Below are 24,486 nucleotides of genomic sequence, written 5' to 3' on the forward strand. Positions count from 1 at the left end.
GTTCATGTATCCATTTACAAATTCTATTTATTCAATACACGATTACTGAGTAACTCTTACATCTAAAGTATTTCACTAACATGTGAAAACATGTTATTAGTATTGTAGCATCAAGGCAAATCAATTTCAGCTTCAGTTGAAGGCACAGAAAATATAACTTATCACTCCCTGTTTGAGAAAGGGTATGTTTGGGGTAATCAATAATATAAATTCAAGAGCAGTATTAATTCACTAGTCCTGGACATGTGACCAATAAAGGCCAGCAACACAACTGCCTGTGCAAAAAATAGTGCAATTAACTCCATTTGCCAAAAATTGAAGGAAAAATATATAACCCCAATGCTTCATAATAATGGTTGTACTGTTTTGACAAACATCTTAAATGTATTAAATCATCATTAATTTTGTTCACAAATGCTTATGGAATACCTAAAATATGGCATATTTCTGCACTATATGTGGAGAATAAGCATAAAAATCCAACAAACAGGGCGCCTGGGTGGCTCAGTGGATTAAGGCGTCTGCCTTTGGCTCAGGTAATGATCACAGGGTCCTGGGATCGAGTCCCCAGTCGGCTCTGCTGAGCAGAGCCCCTGCTTCCTCCCTTCCTCTCTCTCTGCCTGCCTCTCTGCCTAACTGTGATCTGTCTGTCAAATAAATAAAATCTTTTTTTAAAAAAATCCAACAAACTATAGAGAAAGACAGGAAATTTCATTATAAGGTGATGATTAAGGTAAGCATCCCAGAGAAGATGGAGAGAGGCGCCATGCGTAGGAACTTCAGGATTTATCCTGAACACAATAGGAAGGTACTGAAGGCATATAAGCTGGGAAGAAATTTAATATATTTTTCACTTCGAAAAGATCACTCTTACAGTTTGAAAAAATGGAAAATCTAATAGAAAACCATAGGCTAGATGCAAGAGACCAGTTGGGAGACTCTTTCCAGGAATAAGATTAAAAAAGAATCGTATCTGGAAGTAAGACCATAATTATAAGGATGGAAAGAAGTGATTTGATAGGAGGTGAATTAAAAGAGATAGAAAGATAGGCTAAAGTGATTGATTTGACGTTAAGTTTGGTGAGAAGATTATGGTTGACTGCTGCCTCCTGACCGCACACGGCAGAACAATGAGGCACAAACGAGTCAGCTACTAGAGAAAGGGAGCAAGGGGCAACGGTAGAAAAACTGTCCCCTGGACAACTCCTCAGTCTCATATTTATTAGAAAGTGGGTAACAACCAACAAAGAAGCCAGAATAGATTACACATTGACCATGAGTCTTGTGGATACGTGAGAAAAAAGGCAAAATCTATCGGGTCACATAGTACATGACCTATAGTGAAGAAGCCCAAACTAAAGGATTGTCTGACTAACTGCTGATGCTCTCCGGGCAAGGGGAGATCATGGAAAAATGAAGCAGGTGGTGTTCCACCCTGAGCCAGCCGCGCAACCCCAACTGCTCCACCTCAAGGACGTATATCATCCTCTCCCCCAGAAGCCTGTTGCCTGCACATGTTTTTCTTAAGGCTACATCTAAGCTTGCTTGGTAACTAGTGTAATTCCTCATAAGTTATATTTTAAGCAGTACATTGTTCTGAGGGATGGTTACAAGTGACATTGATGAATCCGCATGTGATTCAAATTCACCATATATAAGACTCACTCATTCATATGAACACTCATCACATATATTTATTTCTATACCAAAAATTATACTACTTATTTGATATATATGTATTCCCCCATTCAGATATGAATGTATTCATTTATGCATTCATCCAGTTATTAACTTGTGGAGTATTTACTAGGAATCTTCTGAGTGTTCCACACTGTAATAAGAAAAAACAAACATAACCAATTGAAAAGAGATAGAAGAATGGAGGGAAAACCACATGTGATTTTGATAAGAGGAATCCAGCACGTACAATGAACTACAATAAGGTAGAAGATTAGAACTGAAACTCGATGGAAATATGACGCAAAAAGAAGCTTCTTGAGAGACCCTACTAAGATCTACATTCAGCATATTGATTACTGTTCATCTAAGAAACACTTGTAAACTTCAATGAATTTTAAACAGGGGGGATAAAGTAGTACCATTATTGTATTTGTGTTTTGAAAAGTTTATTCTGTCTGTAATGTGAAAAAATAGATTGGGGTTGTAAGGATATAAAATCGGAGAGTACTTTTTAGAAGAGACAGTTAGTGGTAATTAACTGCAGGATAAGGAAGTGAACAATATGGAGAGAAATAAAGATGTTTAGGAGATAAAAGCTACAAGGCTCAGAAAAAATGTAAAAGGGGCAAAGGGAGTTATCTAGATTCCTATCTTATATAGTCAGAAGTACTACTCATTGAGTAGGTAACATTGGAAGGAGGTAGTTTTGTTTGGAGAAATGAAACTTCATATTTTTGAGGTTCCCTTGAAAGCTACAAGAAGAAAGGTCATATAGGCAGTGGCTATGTAGGTGTGTTCCAAATAGACTGGTATGTTGGAACTGAAAAAAGATAAGTGTTTCTATTTTCTCGTACAGTGGCAGATAAGGTCAGGAATAGGCAGAAAATGAGGCTAGAGTTTGTGAAGAGTAAAAAAAAAAAAATTAATTAATTAATTAAGTGGTTGAATGAATGAATTGCCGAGAAAAATAGAATAAAGTTGACAGGGATTGTGGTGTTAAGTATCACACATTTATGGTGGAATTCGATTTCACCAGACTTTGTCTCTGCTGGAATAGAGACAAGATATCATTGGGCTCATCCATAGCCAGGGATTTGTCATACAAATATAGTTTTTAAAAATGAGAAACAAGGTGCCTGGGGTGCTCAGTCAGTTCAGCATCTGCCTTTGGCTAGGAGTCATGATTCTGGGGTCCTAGGATCGAGCCCCACATCAGGCTCCTTGCTCAGCAGGGAGCTGGATTCTCCCCTCTCCCTCTGCTGTTGCCCCAGGTTGTGTTCTCTTTCTGTCAAAAAAAAAAAAATTAATATCTTTTAAAAAATGAGAAATAAGGGTATTTGGCATATTTGCAAGAGTACGACTGAAATTATTAACCATGAAATTTAATTTGGATAAGGAGAAAAATGAAGAAACCTGAAATATTGGAAAAAATATAGTTACAAATGTTTTCTCATAATGCTGAGAAAGAGATAAACTGGCAATAGTAGAATAAATAAGGTGAAAGAGAGCAAAATGACATACTTAATTTAGAGATTATGAGTATATAATAGGTATAGGTGATGATAGGGTTTAAAGTGTGATTGTGGGAGAGAGAAACTGAAGAAATCAAAGAATTTCATAGAAAAAACAGATTATTGGAGGGTGAGATATTGAGGTAGCTTTGAAATTATTCAAGACGAGAACAAGACTTGTAATTAAGGTGCTTACATTTTTCCTAAATACAGAGGAAGAATCAGGTTGGAGATTATCAGCAACCAAGAGAGAAAGATGGTAGTAGAAGCTTGATTTTCAAAGGTGCAAGAATGAGTAAGAGGGTGTTATGAATGACTTGTGCCCTTCCCATCACTAGTTCATATGTCGAAGCCCTAATTCCTAGTACCTCAAAATGTAACTGTATCTGGACATGAGGATTTTAAAGAGGCAATTAAGGTTAAATGAGGTCATTAGAGTAGGTCCTAGTTCAATATGAGTGGCGTCATGAGAAGCAGCAATTGGGTCACTGATGCCCGTAGTGGAAGATGGTAGGAAAATCCAGGGAAAAGGCAGCTATCAATTCGACAAGGAGAGTGGCCTCAGAAGAAACAACTCTGCTGACACCTTGATCTGGGACTTCAAGCCTCCAGAACCATAACATAAATTTCTGTTCTTTAAGTTGCTCAGTCCGTGGTACTTCGTTATGTCAGCAAATGAATACAGAGGAATTCAAGGAAGATGGCTAGGAAGCAGTGATAGAGAGCTACCAACTCCTATTCTTGGCCCTGGGGTTTATGGAGTATCATTAAAGAAAATTACATCCACTTAAAAGAACTACAGAGAAAATTAGTCTACAATAGGGGGAATTACCCTCAATATGGGTATCTTTCTGTTTCTAACAACTGGAACCCAATTCCAAGAAAGAAAGTAATCCAAAAAAAAAAAAAAAAAAAATCAAATTCTGTTAGCATCTGAGGTCAGGATATAAGCTGTGTGCATCAAGTACATCAACACTTCTAATAAGCACTCCTAAGCACAAACTAAGTAGTTTAATGAAGTGCACTCTATAGATCAATCCAGATTTAGATAGCCAGTTTAGATAGCAACTGCTCTGGCACAGAACAGACAGAAAACCCCCAATCTCTAGCTCTCACATGTCCTCTATTTTCACACTGATCAAAATATGGGATACATTTAAAACACACACAAAAAAGTTATCATTCTCAATAAGAATAATTGGACAGGGAAATAAAACATGAATGCAGACACACTAAATGACCTGTGGAAAGACCAATTTTCTTATGAAAAAGTTGAGAAGTCTTAGATGCCAAGCTAGGTAGACATGGAAAAAAAATGAGATAAATACCCAATTACAACTGTTTTTAAAAAGAAGTATGGGAAAATTAAGATATCATAATTGTTTCCTTAACAAGTGTGCCCAAGATTGAAGATGATTTAACAGAATGTGTTAAGATTTCGTAAAGGAGACTGAACTGACTTTTCAAGAGGAAGACAAGATGAAGAAACTGTTCAGTCTGTCTCTGAAAGCACAGAAAAGAGTAACTGGAGCAACTGGGGAACTTAGTCTTCATGAGTGGGTTAATTTCTTTAGATGTGAACATATTTGAAAAAGAACATTAGATCAGATAAGAATACTTTGGAAACCATTTAGTAATGTCAAAGAATCAAAGTACTGTACCTGGACAAGCAGTTCTGCCCTGTGTAAATGTTCAGGGAAGGTGAAAATAAAATGCAGGAAAGATTAAATCCACTTAAAAAAAAAAAGAAGAAGAAGAAGAAGAAGAAAGAAAAGAAAGAAAAAATAAAGAAAGAAAGAAAAAAAATCATTTGTCAAAGCCTATTATAGAAATCTAGCTCCCAAGCAAAAATGCCACAATCAGGAGGAAGGTAGTGACAAAGTGTTTTCATTTTGTTTCATGTTGTTTGTTTAAATTAAGAGATTATTTGGAGAGACCTCCTTTACTTGACTTTTGAAGAAATTAAGGCAGAATATAGACAAGTATGCTCAGGGAATAAATACCTAAACTTGAAACAAAAAACAAACAAACAAAAAAAGGAATTAAAAAAAAAATCTACCAGCAAAATATTGTTCCTCCTATCAGAAACAGAAAAGAAACTAAGGTAATGAAAAAGCAGTTTGGATTTTTTTTTTTTCATAAATTAAAATTCTGGGAGGATTGGAGTAAATCAGGGGAAAGTTAAAGACTTAAGGAACCCTTGCTCTTCTCTTGTCTTTCAAATAACTAATAAAAGATATTATGGCTTGGAAAATTAAAATTCTGAAAGGGAACACAACATGTGGAGCAGCAAAAAAAAAAAAAAAAAAAAAAAGATATTTTTTCATCCCCTGAGGCACTGAACATGTACATTTAGAAATGTCAATAACAGCACCTTAAATTCAGAAATCTATTGACAATGGCCCTCTTGCTAATTCAGTGAGGATACCAGGAGAAAGCCTTCTCAGAAGGTAGCAGTGGTAGTCACTATAGCACAGAGCAAAAAATTGGGAATCCCATTTGTGTTGAAAAAATACAGACAAAAGCGTTAAGTTTGGTTATGTGTGGCATCAGGGCAATTAATGTCATTATAGAGTTGGCTGCTACAAATGTGATGTGCCCTCTTCACAAGTGAATGTAGAAGCTCTGGTACCAGAAGAGCTCACAGTACACCCAGCTCTGAAATGGGAAGGTGACACAGAACTGTTTTTTATTTCTTGTTGATCCATGGTAAATTTGTTAGCAGTGAAAAACACAACAGGTTGAGATGAGATTAATTCCCTTTAGGAATAGGAGAAGCCTCAGGCTAAAGCTATTATTATTAATATACAACAAGGTCTCTGTTGCTAAAAGGGTTAATCAGTAGGCATGAATTCAGGGTTTAACATCTTTGCAATTTAATTGCTCAATTATGAGTGGAAAGTCATTTTTATATTCTGATTTCTATCTGAAAACGTAATAGGTGTAAGTCATGCTGCCAATGGCCCTTTTACATAGTATAACTGTAGTTATCTGGGCTCTCAAATTTTCTGGTGGAGCAAGATGGGTAGCAAGTCTTCAAAAATTGAAATAGTCAATCCAACAAAGGTTAAATTGTCAGCCTAATGTACAATATTTCTTTGAATTTGATGTAATTAATGTCTTACTACATTTATTTCAAAACTTCTGAAAACTGAAATAGAACCACAACCTATTTTTTGTAACCTTAATATATATATATATATATATATATATATATTTGAAAATTTATATTATTACATGTATATATTTCCAACAGAAAAAGAAAAGGAATGGGCATCTTTTGGGATGTGTTTCTCTAGTCTTTGAACATTCACTGGTATTCCAACATGGATTATGTAGAATAAGTACTCAATATTAAAGTACTTTTATAACCTCAGAAAGATGAGGAAATGTATGTAGAATCAATCGATTTATAAAAGGACAAGAAAACTGCATATTGGATAGCCCTCAATGAAGAAGAAAGAACTAAAAGGAGACATATGGTGGTGTTAAGAGAAGCTCTGAGAATAATATACCTATGTCCCAATTTTTCTTGGTAGTTAGGCTTACTCTTTACATTTTGGGGTGTCTTGCAACATTTAGCGTAACCCCTGACAAGTCAGACTGAAGAGAATAGTCTCCTGACATGAATAAGCCAATCCCACACTAGTGTTAAAATTATGTACATTGATATCTTGTTTTGTACCTGTTACCAGAATTGAGCATCCAATTCCTGGCATTTTTTTCTGATATCCAAAGTTAGCACATGTCGTTTCTGCAGGCATTTCAACAACGAAACAACATCAACTAACGTAATTGCTGCATAAACTGCTAGAAGATTCAATTAAGAATCTTATACACAAAAACAAATAAAAGGGGAAAAAAGCCTCTCCCACTCAACCACCAGCCTCTCCTCGCAATTCTGTTCCCCTTCCCTATTGTTATTTTATGAGCAAAATTTCTATATCTGAAAATCAAAGCAAGCTTAAATTAAATTATGTACATGCAACTAAATGCTAACCTTTGACTTCCCATGACTTCCATATTTAACACAGTTTTCTTTTTTTAACAAAATGGCTTACATTTGTGTTAAGTGACTAAAATTGAGTTCTCATTATAAATCACTTGATGGAGGTTATATGTATGCACATGTGTTTAATTTATTGCATCGAGTAGCACTGGGTATGCCCAATAAAGTATTCTGGTCAACATAAGGCTTTTAAAAGTCACTGGCTCTAGAGTAAATGTTTAATAATTTTGCCTATATAGCAAATAACTTTGACTAGTATCAATAAATGTTATAAATATCTATTCATGAGCTGGTCTTTAAATCTGCTTTACCATTCCAAATTGTCCAGATATGCAAACACTTTCTTATTTGGAAAAAATGGAATACAATACTGGGTAACTATCAAGCTGCCTATGATGTAGCCAAGAAATACAAATAGTTCCACTTACCAAGGCCTCTCATGAGGATTTTAAAGACCACAATTTTCTGCCTTCTAATTTTGGATTTCTGGCATAAAAATAAGATATCTTTGGAATGGGGGACGTTTATAATCTATCCACAAGACTATTGCCAGAAAAAAAAAAGCATATTTAATTTCATTTAACATTCAGAGTGACATTGCTTTATGAGAAATTTAGTCTTATTGAAATTATATGGCAATATTTTGTTGAGTTTGAATCCTGTAGGAAGAGATCATTCCACTGTACATTTGTCTAATTGAATATTTTCCACTGACAGTCAAACTAAGATTATATTATTTGGCCAACAGCCAGATGTAGACTTTTGAAGTACGGCGTCATGTTCAGAACACTCCAAGATTACAGTAAACTTAGAAGGCCAAGTCTTGCAAGACTGACATAGGCTCGAGAAATCCACTGTTGAAACTTAATGATCTATGGTAACATCTACTATGTTCTCAAAATATGAACTATATGACTCTGAACAAAGCTGTTTGCTATATCAAGGGATAAAGTATGTATTATATAATCTATACGTATATTATATATTTATTATATATTTATATAACAGCATGGATATGCATAGATAATTCTGGAAATCTACACTAGAAATCATTATATAAAAAATATTTTGGGAAATGTGACTGGAGAATTGAGGTTTTAAGAGAAAAATCTTTATTTATTATCATAAGCCTCTCTGAACTATTAATTTTATTTTGAGCAGCATTTACAATCTTGTAATTTTAAAGGCTAGTTATAAATATTTATGTATGAGATTAAAGAAAAGATGCTAGCAATCTTGACTTCAGATAAATGTGCAATTAATTTTCTATAAAAATCAAGAAAAATTAATTCCCAAAAGAAATCTTCACCATATTTACAGATTTAAATGTACTAAACAAGAAATTCATAAATTCAGTCTGATTTTTTTATGTTGTATATGCCCTTAATATAATGTAGCTTTTATATAAAACTTTTATAGGCCATTTAACTCAGAGAGCACAGACTCACACAAATATTTAGACACCCTGATGAAAATGTTCTCCTCTTAGCTAATTTAGCCATATTTTCTAACAATGAAGTGTTCTCTAATTTCATCCGTTGCAGAGGATTCAGAAATGAATTAATGACAATCAGTAGTGTCTCCAAAATAAAGTTATTTTAAGTCATCTAAGGACTGTTCCCATAAGAATTTGGCTCAAAAGGGGTAAATATGGGCTGAGTTGGGCTACAACTGGTGAATTACAGGGATCTCAAATACTTTAATAAAACATCCTGAAGTGTAGACTTCCGATAGAAGTCAAAGGGGTGTGTCTCTATTTCATGGAATATGCTCTTGGCTTTAAGAGATCTGTGAAGGACAAAGAAATGATTTCCCATCATATAATCTGTGAAGAGATGTTCCAAAGTGCAGTGACAAAAATTGGAGTGATATCTCATGAAGACAAGAAAACAGTCTCCATTATGATCCTTTGTACCTGGAAACTCACCCTTTTGGTAGATTTCAAAAATCTCTGTATCACTCTAGTTGACCACTAACTAGCCTCTGTGATTAGAACATTACTTTCAACTAGTAGAACTACAAATTTATGAACCTTTTTTTCTATTCAGAGAATTCCAATATATATGCAATGGGTGCGTTAATTACAATTGACTAACAAGTATTGATACATTATTAACTGAAGGTCACAGACTACCTTAGGATTCACTCTTTGCGTTGTAGTTCTATGGGTTTTGACAAAAGCATGATGTTATTTATCTACAATTACAAATCATACAGAATAGCCTCAGCCCTAAAAATCACCCTGCTGCACCTTCTGCTCCCCTCTTCTCCTTCCTTTCTCCAAACCTCTGGCAATCACTGAGCTTTTTAATGGATCTATCATTTTGCCTTTTTCACAACGGCAGGCAGTCAGAATCAAAACAGTAGTTAGCCTTGTTAGACTGGCCTCTTTCCCTAAGAAAATATGCATGTACGTTTCCTCTGTGTCTTTTAGTGGCTCTTTTTGTGACTCATTTCTTTTATCACTGAATAACATTCCATAGTATGGCTTTACCAGTTTGTCTACTCATTCAGCTTTAGAAGGACATCATGGTTCCTTGCAGATATGGGCACTTCCAATAAGTAATCTTTCTGCCAGCCTTTCTCTGAGTTTAACTGGTGTTTCAAGTGGGTGATGGACAGCTACATTATTCTTTCTTCCTGCCTTTTGTTGGGAAACTGAGTTACAAATGATGTAGCTTTACTTTCTCACATCCAACATTGCCCATTTTCCTTATTCTTTCTGCTTTTTGGCATCTCCTGACTGAAATGGTATCACTGTAGACACTTGAACTTCAGCTTGCTCCACAGACCACTTCCTGCCCCTTGACAGTACACTCAATGCCTGAAATGGGGGTAAATCTGCTAATACAAGTATTCTTGGAAAGAAATATGAGAACTCCTTATATTACTTTTGGCCTTCCCGATTTAGATGCATTCATCTATGCTCACTGAAACTATAAAGATAAGTCTTAAACTTGAAGATCTTAAATCAAGAATGTAGAATTTGGACCCAAAAAATACCGGGAAGGAGAAAGAGCGGGGAAAAGAAAGCACAAACATGAGAAAAAAAGTTTCTCATGTAGATCTTAAATAAAAAGAATTCAGGGCTAATACCCTGCAGAGAAAGTGGGTCAGATGATATTAGTTACTTATCATGTAAGAAATATACATGAAACAAGCACATATTTTAGCATCAGTCAAGTTCTTTAATAATAAGATTCTCTTTAGAGAATTAGACCTTTGTTAATATTGTTCTATGTGATTACCATGCAAATTAATTTATTAAGGTATTCTGTACTATTTTCATAAGTAAAGTTAGATATTAAGGTAATGTCTTGATATTCTAAAATAAACATATTATTATATGTTGCTATTACGTTTTTGTATACATCTAACTTCTACTTTGAAATTTCTCATAGGATGGTGTCAGAGAATTCGTTCAATAAATATTGATGACGTATTTATCCTTTTGGTCTTGCACTTAAAATCTGCCAAGCAAGTAACAGTGGCTCATATTTGTGAATTAAAAATTTCCAAATGGCAGGAAATCAGAAAAATCTTAATCTGTTCACATCTTAGTTTTGCATAATATAACTCAATAATTGGCGATTACAGACAAAAAAGAAACTCTACAAAATTGGGGAAAGGGATATCGTAAGCATAATACACACAAATACATGCACACACTCTACCCAAAGATGTCATAATATCTTAATCCCTTGAAACTACGAATATGTTACCTAACATAGCAAGAGGGACTTTGCTATGCTAAGTTAAGGATCTTGAAAAGGAGAGAATATCCTGATTTACCCAATGGATACACAAGAGTGTATCCCAATGGAAACCCAATGGAAACACAAGAGTCCTTATAACAGGGAGGCAGGAGGACCAAAGTTTTGAAAGGAAATGTGAGGCTGGAATTATAGATGAAAGTGATGCGGTCACAAGCCAAAGAATGTAGTAGATAGCTTCCAGAAGCTCAAAAAAGCAAGGAATATATTTTCCTCTAAAGTCTCTGGGAGAATTCAGTTCTGTAGACACTTTTGTTTTAGCCCCCAAAGACCCATTTTGGACTCTGACCATCAGAACTATAAGATAATAAACTTGTTATTTTAAGTCACTAAATTTATGGTAATTTGTTATGACAGCAATAAAAAAATTAATACAAAGAATAACAGCTTCTGCCAGCCATCAGCTTGTTTCTTCTCAGAACCATCTTACAGTTTACCCTATCTCAAGCTCTTTTTCCTCCAGCTTGTAAAAAAAAAAAAATGTAGCCAGGGGTACCTGGGTGGCTCAGTTGGTTGAATGTCAGACTCTTGGTTTTGGCTTAGGTCATAATCTCAAGGATCTGAGATCAAGCCCTATGCTGTGCTCTGTGCCCAGTGGGGAGTCTGCTTGAGATTCTTTCCTTCTCCCTCTGCCCCTTCACCCACTTATGCATTCCTTCTCTCTCAAATAAATAATTTAAATAAATAAATAAATAAATAAATAGAAATTAAAAATGAAAATAACATAGCCAAAGGAAGGTTGGTTGGTGGGTGACTAGAGAGGGGGAGGAAGGAAGGAACTGAAAGACTCCACTCTCTGATTCAGGAGAGTTCTACCTGGGGCTTCCCTGCCTGTGATGCCAATTCCTGCTGGATGCTTCATCCCTAATTATTTAAAATTAGAAGTAATAATTCAAATAGCCTAGAAAGATTAATATTTTGGAACCAGGTATTTTAAGGCATTTATAGATTTCTTTTAGTCCTAGTTTACTAGCTATCTTTTAATTGTCTATAAAATCATTTAACACACTTTTAAATACTTAACACATTTAAATTTTTATAATTTTTATATTTATATATATACATATTTTATATATACATGTATACTATAAAAAATTATAATTCCAAACCTAGATTCTTGTGCTACCCAGTATTGGAATCTTATAACTTATCAGTAGTTCTCAGTTTACGTTTTAGCTTGACATTTCCAACTGCCCCTCCCAGTTGGAGCTGAGCATTCATAATCCAGTGTATCCCATCCTCTTTCCGCTTTAATGCCACCTTTTAACGGACCACATCCTGTTCACAATTGACTTGGCAACACTTTCAGGCTGCTAGTCCTGAAAAATCAGCTAGCATCAGCTGATTTGAACATTATCTCCAGCTTTCATTCTGGTGGTCCATTAAGGCAACTGGTCTTAAAAGCTATGACACATGCAATTAAAAAAAAAAAGATATTTTTCATATTGTATAAGCTGTTAATAAAAGTCTAGAGCAAAATACCCATCAATCTCACAAAATTATAATAAAGTGTTGCAAATGTGCCACCAAGTGTTTCTTGATATTCTTAATAGGTGGCTATTAAATATGTATTTTAATAGACATTTTAATAGGAAATAATGAAGAGCAACACCAACAAAAATAAAAGAGAGCAAGTCTGCAGATGTCAATGAGTTGCCCAAGTACTACGTTTTTCAATGCAGTTTGCCTGCCCTGATTTTTTAAATATTAAAAAAATTCCTTAGAAATATCCATAGTTTTTGAATTTTTATTCTAAATGTTTACAGAAATTTTTAAAAAATAAAATATTTTACCAAAAATATTAATGAAATATTTCTACCTGATTTTTCTACCATAAAAAAGCACTTTTAGAAAACTAACATTAGGGGCACCTGGATGGTGCAGTAGGTTAAGTGACTGACTCTTGGTTTCAGATCAGGTCCTGATCTAAGGGTTGTTAGATTGAACCTCATGCTGGGCTCCTTGCCCATTGCAAAGTCTGCTTCAGATTCTCTCTCCCACTCCCCTCTGCTCCTCATGCTCATGCTCTCTCTCTCAAATAAATATTAAGAAGAGTTAATATTATTTTCTTTTTCTATTCACAAATGACTAATAATCTGCCCAGATATGAAATAAAATTCTATGTTATTTTCATAATATGAAGGAATGCATTACTCATAGCCGAACTACATCATCAATGCCTTCTCCACTTCCTCTCAAAGAGAACTGGGATTCACAGTAATATACTCTCACAAAGTATTTTTTTCTAACATAAGCCCATACAAATGTATTACTTGCAGGCAAAAATTAAAGTAACATTGCGCTGTATTCAACTTGAGTCCAATTTGAGAAAAAACAAAAACAAAAAAACAAAAAATACCTCCGAACAAACAGTACTGCACAATTTGCATCGTGCTTTTGGAAAAGCAGCAGGATGTCCAAGTATGATTGAGATTAGTCCCCTAAATCACAAAATTACATCAACTCCAGGAGTTATGGTTACTTTCATCAGAAAGGTGAAAGTTCCCTGCTCACTCAGATTACTTTCAGCAATATGCCAGAGCTTGTTGGCCATATGTTTCAAGTTGTAAGATGTCCTGTTAGAGTTATGGATGCAGTTTTGCACTCAGGAAAATGACAGATTTCTCTCCCTTGAAGACATTAACTTTATTCCACTTTGTTCTAACACTGTGTGCAGACAATGAGAATGATATAGTAGTCCCCTGTTTTCTCAATGAGTATAATTCAAGATGAGCCGATTGCTATATTCTCACATGTCTCCTCTCTGACCTTATGAATTCCAACTTACTCTCAGCCTTGATTCCCACAGTGTTGTCTCACTTATGTCATTCTCTTATTCATTTCTTATTCATTCAGTATTAATGAATTATATTACTCATTCATTAATAGAAAGCATTATTTATAATTATTGAGGGTAGCCATAGTAGACTTAATACAAAAATACATATTAAATGAAAACTTAAGTAGACAACTAAAAAACACAATTTATAACTGTTTTCATATAGAACAGTTCACACTGATAATGAAATTTCAAAATATGCCAACTCTTTAATTCCATAACTTGCATTTATATATTAGTCCAGAGAGGCCTCTTGTTTTCATCCTAAATTTTTTGTTTAATCCAAATGTATCTATCCATTAACTTACATTTTAGGTCTTTAACTATTTATTCTTTTTTTTTCTTAATTTAATTTTATCAGTGGTTCCAAGATTCATTGTTTATGCACCACACCCAGTGCTCCAGGCAATGCATGCCCTCCTTAATACCCACCACCAGGCAAACACCCATGTACAAATTTCTTAGCCCTCGGATCATGCCAGCTCCCCAATAGTTCTATTCTACTTAAACATTTTTTTCACTCTCTTACAAGTGTTCCTCCTTTGATTCACATCAATTAACAAATAACTTTTTGTTTATTTTTTTGCTAAACTCTAAAGCAAAGATCTGCCTCTTTTTCTTCTTTCTCCCATCTCTATCCAAGTATAACTGAAAAATGAAAATTCTATATATGAAAAGTGTACGACATAATGTCTTTTTTTTTAATTAATTTTTTATTTTTTATAAACATATATTTTTATCCCCAGGGGTACAGGTCTGTGAATCACCAGGTTTACACACTTCACAGCACTCACCAAAGCACATACCCTCCCCAATGTCCATAATCCCACCCCCTTCTCCCAAACCCCCTCCCCCCAGCAACCCTCAGTTTGTTTTGTGAGATTAAGAGTCACTTATGGTTTGTCTCCCTCCCAATCCCATCTTGTTTCATTGATTCTTCTCCTACCCACTTAAGCCCCCATGTTCATCACCACTTCCTCATATCAGGGAGATCATATGATAGTTGTCTTTCTCTGCTTGACTTATTTCACTAAGCATGATACGCTCTAGTTCCATCCATGTTGTCGCAAATGGCAAGATTTCATTTCTTTTGATGGCTGCATAGTATTCCATTGTGTATATATACCACATCTTCTTGATCCATTCATCTGTTGATGTTTTGATATACTCTATTTCTTTTTCTTAAGTCATTCCTTTATATTTATCAGTGCTTGTTTTATCCACTTAAAATCATAAATAGCAGAAGACCCCAATCATATGTTGATTTTCCCCAGAGAGTCCTATGTTTTAGCAGATACTTTATAAAGGGAGTATGATTATGGTGAAAAGCCACCTTTGGAAGAAATATTAAGTAATCATGGAATCTCAGTTCATTTATTCAACACATACTGAGCACCTACTAGGTGTCAGGTGTTGTTCCAACCATAGTAAATATGGCAGAGAAGATGCATGTCATCACAGAGCTTACATTCTGACATTCTAGCTGTAGAAGACAGACAATAAACATAAAATGGATTACATAAAATCACAATGCAAAAAAACAGTTCAGATACAAGACATGTTTGAAAAACATAAAAGAAGATGCTGTGCTAGCAAGTGAATGGGGATGGGACACTACATTAGTCTAAGGATGAAAAGAGTCTTTCTGAGAAGATGACATCTAAGCTAAGCCTAAATGATAAAAATATGCACATGAGCATTCAGGTAGCAAGAAAGCTAATGTAAAGAAGCTAAGGCAGACAGTAAAGCTTTTAAAACAGCAACCAGATACAAAATCAATATACAAATATCTGTTGCATTTCTATAAACTAACAGGAAGCAGCAGAAGGAGAAATTTTAAAAAAAACTCCTTTTATAGTTTCATCAAAAAAATAAACTACCTAAGAATAAATTTAACCAAGGAGGTGAAACACCTGTACTCTGAAAACTATAAACCATTGATGAAAGAAACTGAAGGTGACACAAACAGAAAAATAGTCCATGCTCATGGATTGGAAGAACTAAAATTGTTAAAATGTCCATACTACCAAATGAAATCTATAGATTCAGTGAAATCCCTATCAAAATTCCAATGGCATTTTTCACAGAAATTGGAACAAATAATTCTAAAATCTGTATGGAACTACAAAAGACCCAAAATAAAGCAATTGTGAAAAGGAAGAACTAACCTGGAGCAATCATGCACCCTGATTTCAAACTATAGTGCAAAAAGCTATAGTACAAAGCTATAGTGATCAAAACAGTATGGTGTTGTCATAAAAACAGATGCATAGATCAATGGAACAACATAAAGAACCCAGAAGTAAATCCATGCATCTATGTTCCATTAGTTTATGACAAAAAAGCCAAGAAAATGTAATGGGAAAAGGACAGTGTCTTGAGTCTGTGTGGTGTTGGGAAAACTGGACAGCCACAGGCAAAAAATGAAACTGGACCATTATCTTACACCATACACAAAAATTAACTCAAAATGGAATAAAGACTTGAAAGTGAGACCTTGAACTATAAAAAATTTTAGAAGAAAACACAAGCAAAGCTCCTTAACATCAGTCTTGGTAATGATTTTTTAGATTTGATGCAAAAAGCAAGGGTAACAAAGGTAAAACAAGTAGGACTACATCAAACTATAAAGCTTCTGCACAGCGAAGAAAACGTCTGCAGAATGAAAAGGCAACCTACCAAATAGGAGAAAATATGCAAGTCATATATCTGATAAGATGTTGATATCCAAAATATTTAAAATTCATTTAACTGAATAACAAAAAATATCCAAATAAAAAATGGGCAGAGGATCTGAATAGATATTTTTCCAAAGAAGACATACAGATGACCAACAGGTACATGAAAAGTTGCTCAACATCACCAATTACCAGGAATTGCAAATCAAAATCACAATGAGATATCACCTCATAATTATTAAATGGCTACTAGAAAATACAAAAAGTAAAAAAAAAAATTTAAAAACAAAACAAAACAAAAAATACAAAAAGTAAGACAGGCTGGCAAAGTTATAGAGAAAAAAGAACCTTTGTGAACTACTGGTGGGAATGAAACTTGGTGCAGCCATTATGGGAAACAGCATGGAGGTTGCTCAAAAAATAAAAAATGGAACTACCATATCATCCTGCTATTCCACTTGTGAATATTTATCTGAAAAAAATGAAAACACTAACTCAACAATATATTTGTTTCCATGTTCACTGCAGCATTAGTTACAATAATCAAGATATGGAAACAACTTAGGTGTCCATTGATGGACGAATATATTATCTGGATTACTACTGAGCCATAAAAAAAGAATGAAATCTTGCCATTCATGACAACATGATAAACCCTGAGGACATTATATTAATGAAACAACTCCAAGAGAGAAGGACAAATACCACATGATCTCACCTGTATGCAGACTTTTTAAAAAGTGTTTTTGATTAAAAATAAAAAAAGAACTGAACCAAAGAACAGATTGGTGGTTGCCAGAGTTCAGTGGGGGGAGGAATTTGAGAGAAATGGGTGAAGGGCAACAAAAAGTATGAACTTCTGGTTATAAAATAAATAAGTCATGGGGCAATGTCTTGTTAGAGTTATAGATGCAGTTTTGCACTCAGGAAAATGACAAATTTCTCTCCTTTGGAGACCTTAACTTTGAAGAGGTAATGTACAACACGGTAACTATAGTTAGTAACACCGTATTGCACACTGAAAAGTTGTAAAGATAGTGGATCTTAAAAGTTATCATCACAAGATAAAAAAGGTAGTAATAATGCATTGCCACAGATGTTTTCTAGACTTATTGTGGTAATTGTTTCACAACATAAATGAATATCATATCATTATGTTGTACACTGAAACTAATGAAATGTTATATGTCAATTACAGCTCAATAAAAACTAAATACATAAATAAAATAAAACAGCAAAGGAGACAGGGGAAGAGTGACAAAGCAGTCTGACTGGAAGGGGAAGCAGGTAGAGATCCTTACAAGACTTATTGTCTCATGTAAACAGGTTTATTCTATACTCAATAAGAAGCCTTTAATTAAGTGGGATGACTTGTTTGACTTTTAAAAGATCACTCTGGACAATGAAATATACGCTGGCAAGATTGAAACAAGCAAGCCAATTAAGAGGTTATTATAATAACCAAAAAGTTTAGTTACAAATGAGATTGAAAAAAAAAAAAAAAGAGGGGTGCAAATCATACTTCATTGCAACTCTCTTCTTTATGTCCTCAGCACCAGACTATATCACTTTTCTCCCTTGGCAGACCTTCATTGATTAACATTTATCACTAATTCTTCCACATCCCAAATGAACTCTTTTTGGTTGGTTTATATATATCCATTTCCTTCCCAGTGAAACAGAGCAGAATACTTCTACATTAATTGTATTTTAAAACTACAACATCCTACTTTTCTCTAATGTAAGCATTTTTTCCTTTCTGTGGCTATATGAAATCAGTTTATAACAGCAAATCATAGGTAAAGAGCAATTAAAAAGAGAAAGTCCTGCTCTGTCTCAGCCTGCAAGTGTGCAACTGCTACCATATCCACACACATTTTAGAGCTATTTTGAGACCGGATTTCATCGATTTTTATCTGTACATTTATGTCTTTTTCTAGGTAAACTGTTTAAAACCCTGACTCTGCCTATTAAGCAAATGTTAGGTCATTATTAACAGTGTTTCATAAAGAAGAGTATTTTCTTACAAATTTGTGGTTTTGGAAAGAAATGGGTCTGAAAACAAGATGGGAGAAAAGTAGCTTTTTTTATCTAGCGGTCAACGTAAAGATAATTGTTTTTATTTAATGCGGCGACATTAGTATGCCTTTAAACTAAACTATTAATTTATAGTTTTGAGGAGAAGGGAATTGATTGTTCATATTGTACACACCACCCATAATTCTGAAAGAATTTTAATTTTTTTTCTCAACAATTTAATTTTCTTCTGAGGTTAGCTTTTTTTCCTCTGAACTTATTGTCTTAAGGAAGATTGATTAATCAAGTATTTGATCTTGAAACTAGTGTGAAGTATCCAGCTTTCATTCAAATCTTCCAATCTCATAGGACAAGGCTGGGGAAAGGGACATGCCTGTATAATATACAAGCCTGTATAATACCTAAAGCCAAGACCCTCCCTCACAGTCACAGTGATGACTAAAGCAGAGGAAATTTCACATTCCTGTTAGGAGTGAAACTGAGCAGAGTGGTGTATTTGGGAACTAGGGACAAACTAACAGGAAAGGCCTTTGTAGTGAAGGAAAATGCAACTGGATTTAGTTACAAATCTCTAAGGAAGGCCAGGAGTTTAGGGGTGGAGGTCACTTCTAAGGAGCAGTAATAAGTTAGAAAGCAAGATATCCATGGCCTCCTTCCTACTGCTACAATAAAGAATTTGTTGCAGCTAAAATTCAAGCAAGAATGAAGGATACTTGACCTTGTCTGAGACCCATCATCACCTTATTTTACCTGTCGGATACTCATAACTCTACTTCTTTCATCCAGCCTTCCTAGTGTGTTGACAGATGGGGAGGAGAGATAACCCCCTTTCTTAAGTTCAACAGTCACATGCAGATCTGGAGGGAAAAGGACAGCAGGAACCACATGGAATGTGGCAAGCACACCAAATTAAGACCCAGTATCTGCCTTCGTCTCTGCCATGAGTTCTAATAAACAAACAAAAATAAGGGGGTTATTCACCCACCAGGGTTGGTCTTATATGCTAATTCTTCTGCTTTCAGAAAGAAAGAAAATTTATAGTAATTGACTAGTTTTCTTAATATGCCTAGGATTTGATTCTGCTTTTAATTCATTCCTAAGTTGAGAGAAAGAGAAACAAATGCTCAACAATTTTTCTTTTTGTCTGGTTGATGTTGGTGGGAAAGGAGTCTTATAAACATCTATGGCAAATTAGTTGCTGACACAATGGTGACTGAAGCTGGTCTTGTGTTATAGCAATACAAAATAAGTTTATAAAATTACAAAGCCAAATAAAATTACAAAGCCAGTATTTACTCATGGTTAGATGTAATACAAAGGTGTATATAATGTTAAATAAACATTCTCTATCTTCCCCATTTCCTTCACATGACCTCTAGTTACATAACCCAATGGTAGCCATTAAGAATACTCCCTAGTGTGTTCTTCCAGAATTTTGCTATACATGGTCAATATATATAGGGATATTGCTTTTATGAGCACTGGGTGTTGAACATTACACCAAAAAATAATGATGTACTATATGTTGGCTAATTGAATTTAAATTTTTTAAAGAATTAAAGAATGAAATTAAAAACAATATTTTTGATGAAGTTCTAGAATATAGGTGGGGTTCGGTGGGGTGAGATCCAGAGCCAATGACCAAGAAAGAATTCTTGAGACATCTTTGGTGCAAAATGGTAGTTTATTAAAGCACGGGACAGGACCCGCGGGCAGGAAGAGCTGCTGCCCCAGGGGTTGTGAGGGGTGGCAGGTTATGTACCCTGGAGTTGGGGGGAGGTAAGGAAAAGGGAGGTTTCAACAGAACTTTCATGTGCTAAAGAGGGCCTACAAAGACACCAGATACTGGAGACCTTGCCATTGCCAAGGTCGTTTTGCCCTCTAGCAAGGTATTAACATAAAGATGGGTGGGAGATACCTAAAGAATGTCACAGACAGGTCACCCAGGAGTGGGGGTGGGGGAAAGTTGGAGGGTGTCAGCTTTTGCTTTGTCCTTAGCCAGCCTTTTGTTCCCTCATCACTCTGACCTCATTTATTCATTAATAACATTTAGAAACATAAATGTGTCTATGCTTCTATTAAACTAAAGTACCAAAATAAAGGCTGCTTTTATATATGGCTGCATCAAAAGGCAATGCTAGAAACTCACAAATTTATTGAAAGAGAGGTGTTTCTAATATCCAAAACTATCTGTAAATTTTCAAGTTAGTAAATAAAGGAAAAAAATAAAAGAAATTTGAACTTTTATCCCAGAAAATAACAAAGAAGAAAACACAAAATCCAAACCCACACCTAAAATATGTCTAAATATTTGCAAATATGGAAGTAAGTACCAATGTGAAATTTTTAAGAGGAATATATTTTGACTAGGATTGAAAAACAGTTAAATAGAGATATTGGCTAAATGAAGTGAGGAAAAACTAATGACTCCATTGGTTAGATTCTCTTGGTCCATAAGTCACTCTCCAGAAATTTAAGTGTTTTGACAGGAGCATAAACTCGGCATCCTGCAGCTGGAACATAGTCCCAGGAGTGAAATTTACACACAGCATTTCTGGCTCACCATCAAGAAAACTTTTATCCAAATAAATCAAAAAAATTATAGTGCTGGAAGGGACAATAGAATTCCCAAAAGAGATATAGTCCATTCCGCTACATTGAGACATTCCATACTTTCCAAAAGTATTTACCTTCCTTGCTTTTAAAAATCACCAGCATCAGTAATTCTCCCATATCTTTGTATGATGCAGCCTATAACCTCACACCCTTATGGCTAGAATCGTATGGCTTTCTGGAAATCTAAATCCAAATTATTACAGCTATAATTCAGTTGATTCAACCTCTGTTCTTAATGAAAGAAAACTGAACAAACCTCTCAGTTCATCTAACTGAAGAAGATTATTAGCATGTGTTGGTCTACAATGTTCTCTAGAGAAATACTTTTTCCAGTGTACCAGAGTACGCCTAAAAGTATCAGCAATAGCTTTGTAAAAGCATCTGCATTATTTTCATGTGCTGTACACAGCTGGGTGAAAACACATTTTTGATCACTGCTCTAGTATCTGTTCCATGACAGGAAGCAGGAGAGAGTACATAAAATGAGAGATCTCATCCCTTCCTGAGATCTGTTTACTCTGTGGTAGGGAAGAAGTAAAAGTCATTTTGAAATGTTTGTTGCTGCCCCAGAAGAAATAGGTTTGAGATAAAATAAAACAGCTGAAGAGCCTTCATTCTGAATGGAATGTGGATCTGTTGGTTCCAAAACAAAAATCTTCCAGAAGGTCCTTAAAGAGCAGCCAAACAAACCCCAGGAGGAAAAAGGCACAGTAGGATAAATGTGTGTCCTGCTAAAGGAAATACATTGAAAAACGGAGTTGTAAGTAGGATAAAGCCAAGGAGAAGACATAAAGTATTCATGGGTTGATTTCAGGGAATTCAAAGAAATAAACTTTTATGTGAAGTTGTAAATGAGCCATATGAAGGACCATGGAAATGCAGAAAATGATCAAAGACCAAAAAAAAAAGTACATAGGATATTAACCTTGCAGAAACAGCCTGTTTGATTTAAAGAACACACAAAAACAACCCAGAAAGCAAAGGCAGAAAATGAAATGGGGACTACAAAGGGCACTGAGATAGAGAATAAAAGGTTTTACAGATAAATAAAGCAGCAATAAGGCTTTGAGAGCCACAGTTGCCTCTTGAGAAACCAAAAGGCAACTGGGTAATGGAACAGGGAGATAGCATGGGATGAGTTAAGCCCCTTTTCTCCATCAGAAAGCGGTAGAAAACATGCTGAAAGCAGATTCATTTCTTCCAAAGGCAATGAGACACAGAAAAAAAATGGACATTGAGAGTAGCTCAAAAACATGTTCAGAAAATTCTTAAGCCAGTTGAAATTAGAAATCTGAAGGGACTACTCGTAACAGAAGAAGAAATAAATATTTGCATGCACTGACTAATTTTGGAAAACTGAATGTATTGTTCTAGTACATTTTTATGTGGGCTATCTTTTTCTTACTATTAAACAGTCATTTTTTTCGATACGGTACAAAATGTGTTAGTAGATCAAAATATAATAAATCGCCTCTGTATTTGAAAGACATGGAAATTAAAAAAAGGCTGATGAAAACATTTTTTGAAGTAGCCTCATGACATAATTTTACTTCAGATTTAGTACAGCTCTGATGTCTTGCACCATAGCAATGGTGTAATCTTGTAACAATCTAGAAAAAAAGATTAAATTACCAATATAGCTCTTGTAGAGATATGGAGACATGCTTACCAAATATCTTTCTTAACTGCTTACTAACATTATTTCTATTATGTTGTTTAGAAAATTTCTATAAATATCTGAATACTTTCTGTCCCTTGATGTTCCACTTTAAGTTCATTACAAAAGTAAATGAAGTCAACATTTGATGTCAGTATGGTGAGTTATATAGAAGCATATTCCCTTTTCTTCATTGTGCTTCATTCTAATCAAAAATCAAATGCATACAGAGGACCAGAAAGCAGTTATACAGTTAAATCTCAATAGCAATTGCAAAAGTAAGAATATGCAGTTTCAGGTCACACTGTTGAGTCCACATCTCTATATCCTCAAATTCTCTGTATCTGGTGGCATCATATTTTCCTTCTCATTTAGAAGAATTAACTGTCTACTTTGAATCTAGTGCCGTGTACAACCCTTTCCTGATCCAGGTCATTAAACCCAGGTATGGAAAATTATCTCCATTACTTTTTATCCACCAGCAGAAAGAAGTTTTCAAGTTCGTACCACTTTCGTAGATCAAAATTAATTTGTTGCCTCACTGTTACAACATATAAGTCCAAAAAGGATTTATTACATTGTATTCTCATATTTTAGAAGTATAATGCCATTGTATTCTCTTCATGACAGAATGAGAATACTGCAGATATATACCAGAGTTAACAGAAAACTTGGGAAACTAACTCTAATGTATTCTTCTGAGTGTCACCTCACTATCAATAAAACATTACCCGAACAAGTGGTTTTTCTTTAATAATAAGTTTTACAAGCTGTATAGAAAATGCTTTGGATTGCAGCATAATTGTAATGGAAACACAGATATCAGGACATTAGGCCTTTCATCTCTCAACCATGAATAATTTCACTAAGGCTCAGAAGTGCTGTACTCGAAGAGAAGACCTCTGTTAACCATTCAATCTTAAATTATTTTCCATCACTATGTGCTCTATGAAGGTAATACAGTTTATACAATCTACACTGCCGCACAGTGTTGATTTTAAATTGATTCAACTGTATAATGCATACATTACCATCAAAACAAATATTCCAAAATGGATAGACTGATATAATGCAATACTCTATTGATATAATTAGCAATATAAACAATTTACCCTGCAATGTCTAGCCATGCAGCTAGTAGATTCTGAAAACATAAACTAATCATCTTCTGCAGTGGACAATGAGCATCTGATTTCTGCCAAATACAGCATTAATTTCAGTGCCAAAGTGACACACAGTGTGAATTCTTTAGTAATCTTTATTTGATAATTAGCTTACTATCAAAAATACAAAATGGCTGAGCTTCTGATTAGTGTCATTCAGACTTCTCTGATTTTGCTTTGCCTTTTAATCAACAAGTTTAACTACACCTTGTAAGTCAAACAGCAGAAATGAATTGGGTTTTAAGGTATCTTATTCGCATGTCTTTCTAGCCTCAGTCAATTTAATAAGATATGACATAAGGCTGACCTTGTCAAATTACTTAAAGCTTAGAGAAATGACTTTTAAAAAACAGGGATTTCTGCTAAAACTAGATTATTTGGTATAACCAAAAATATTTAATATCATGGTGAAATAAAAAACACAATCATGTCTCCTATTATATCATTGAAAAGTATATTAGAAATAATACTATTAGGGGGAAAAGGCAATAGAGATTATCTTTTTTTAAGATTTTATCTATTT

This window comes from Mustela putorius, unplaced genomic scaffold, assembly GCF_011764305.1.
Source record: "Mustela putorius furo isolate JIRA1106 unplaced genomic scaffold, ASM1176430v1.1 tig00000430_pilon_pilon_pilon, whole genome shotgun sequence".
NCBI lineage: Eukaryota > Metazoa > Chordata > Mammalia > Carnivora > Mustelidae > Mustela > Mustela putorius.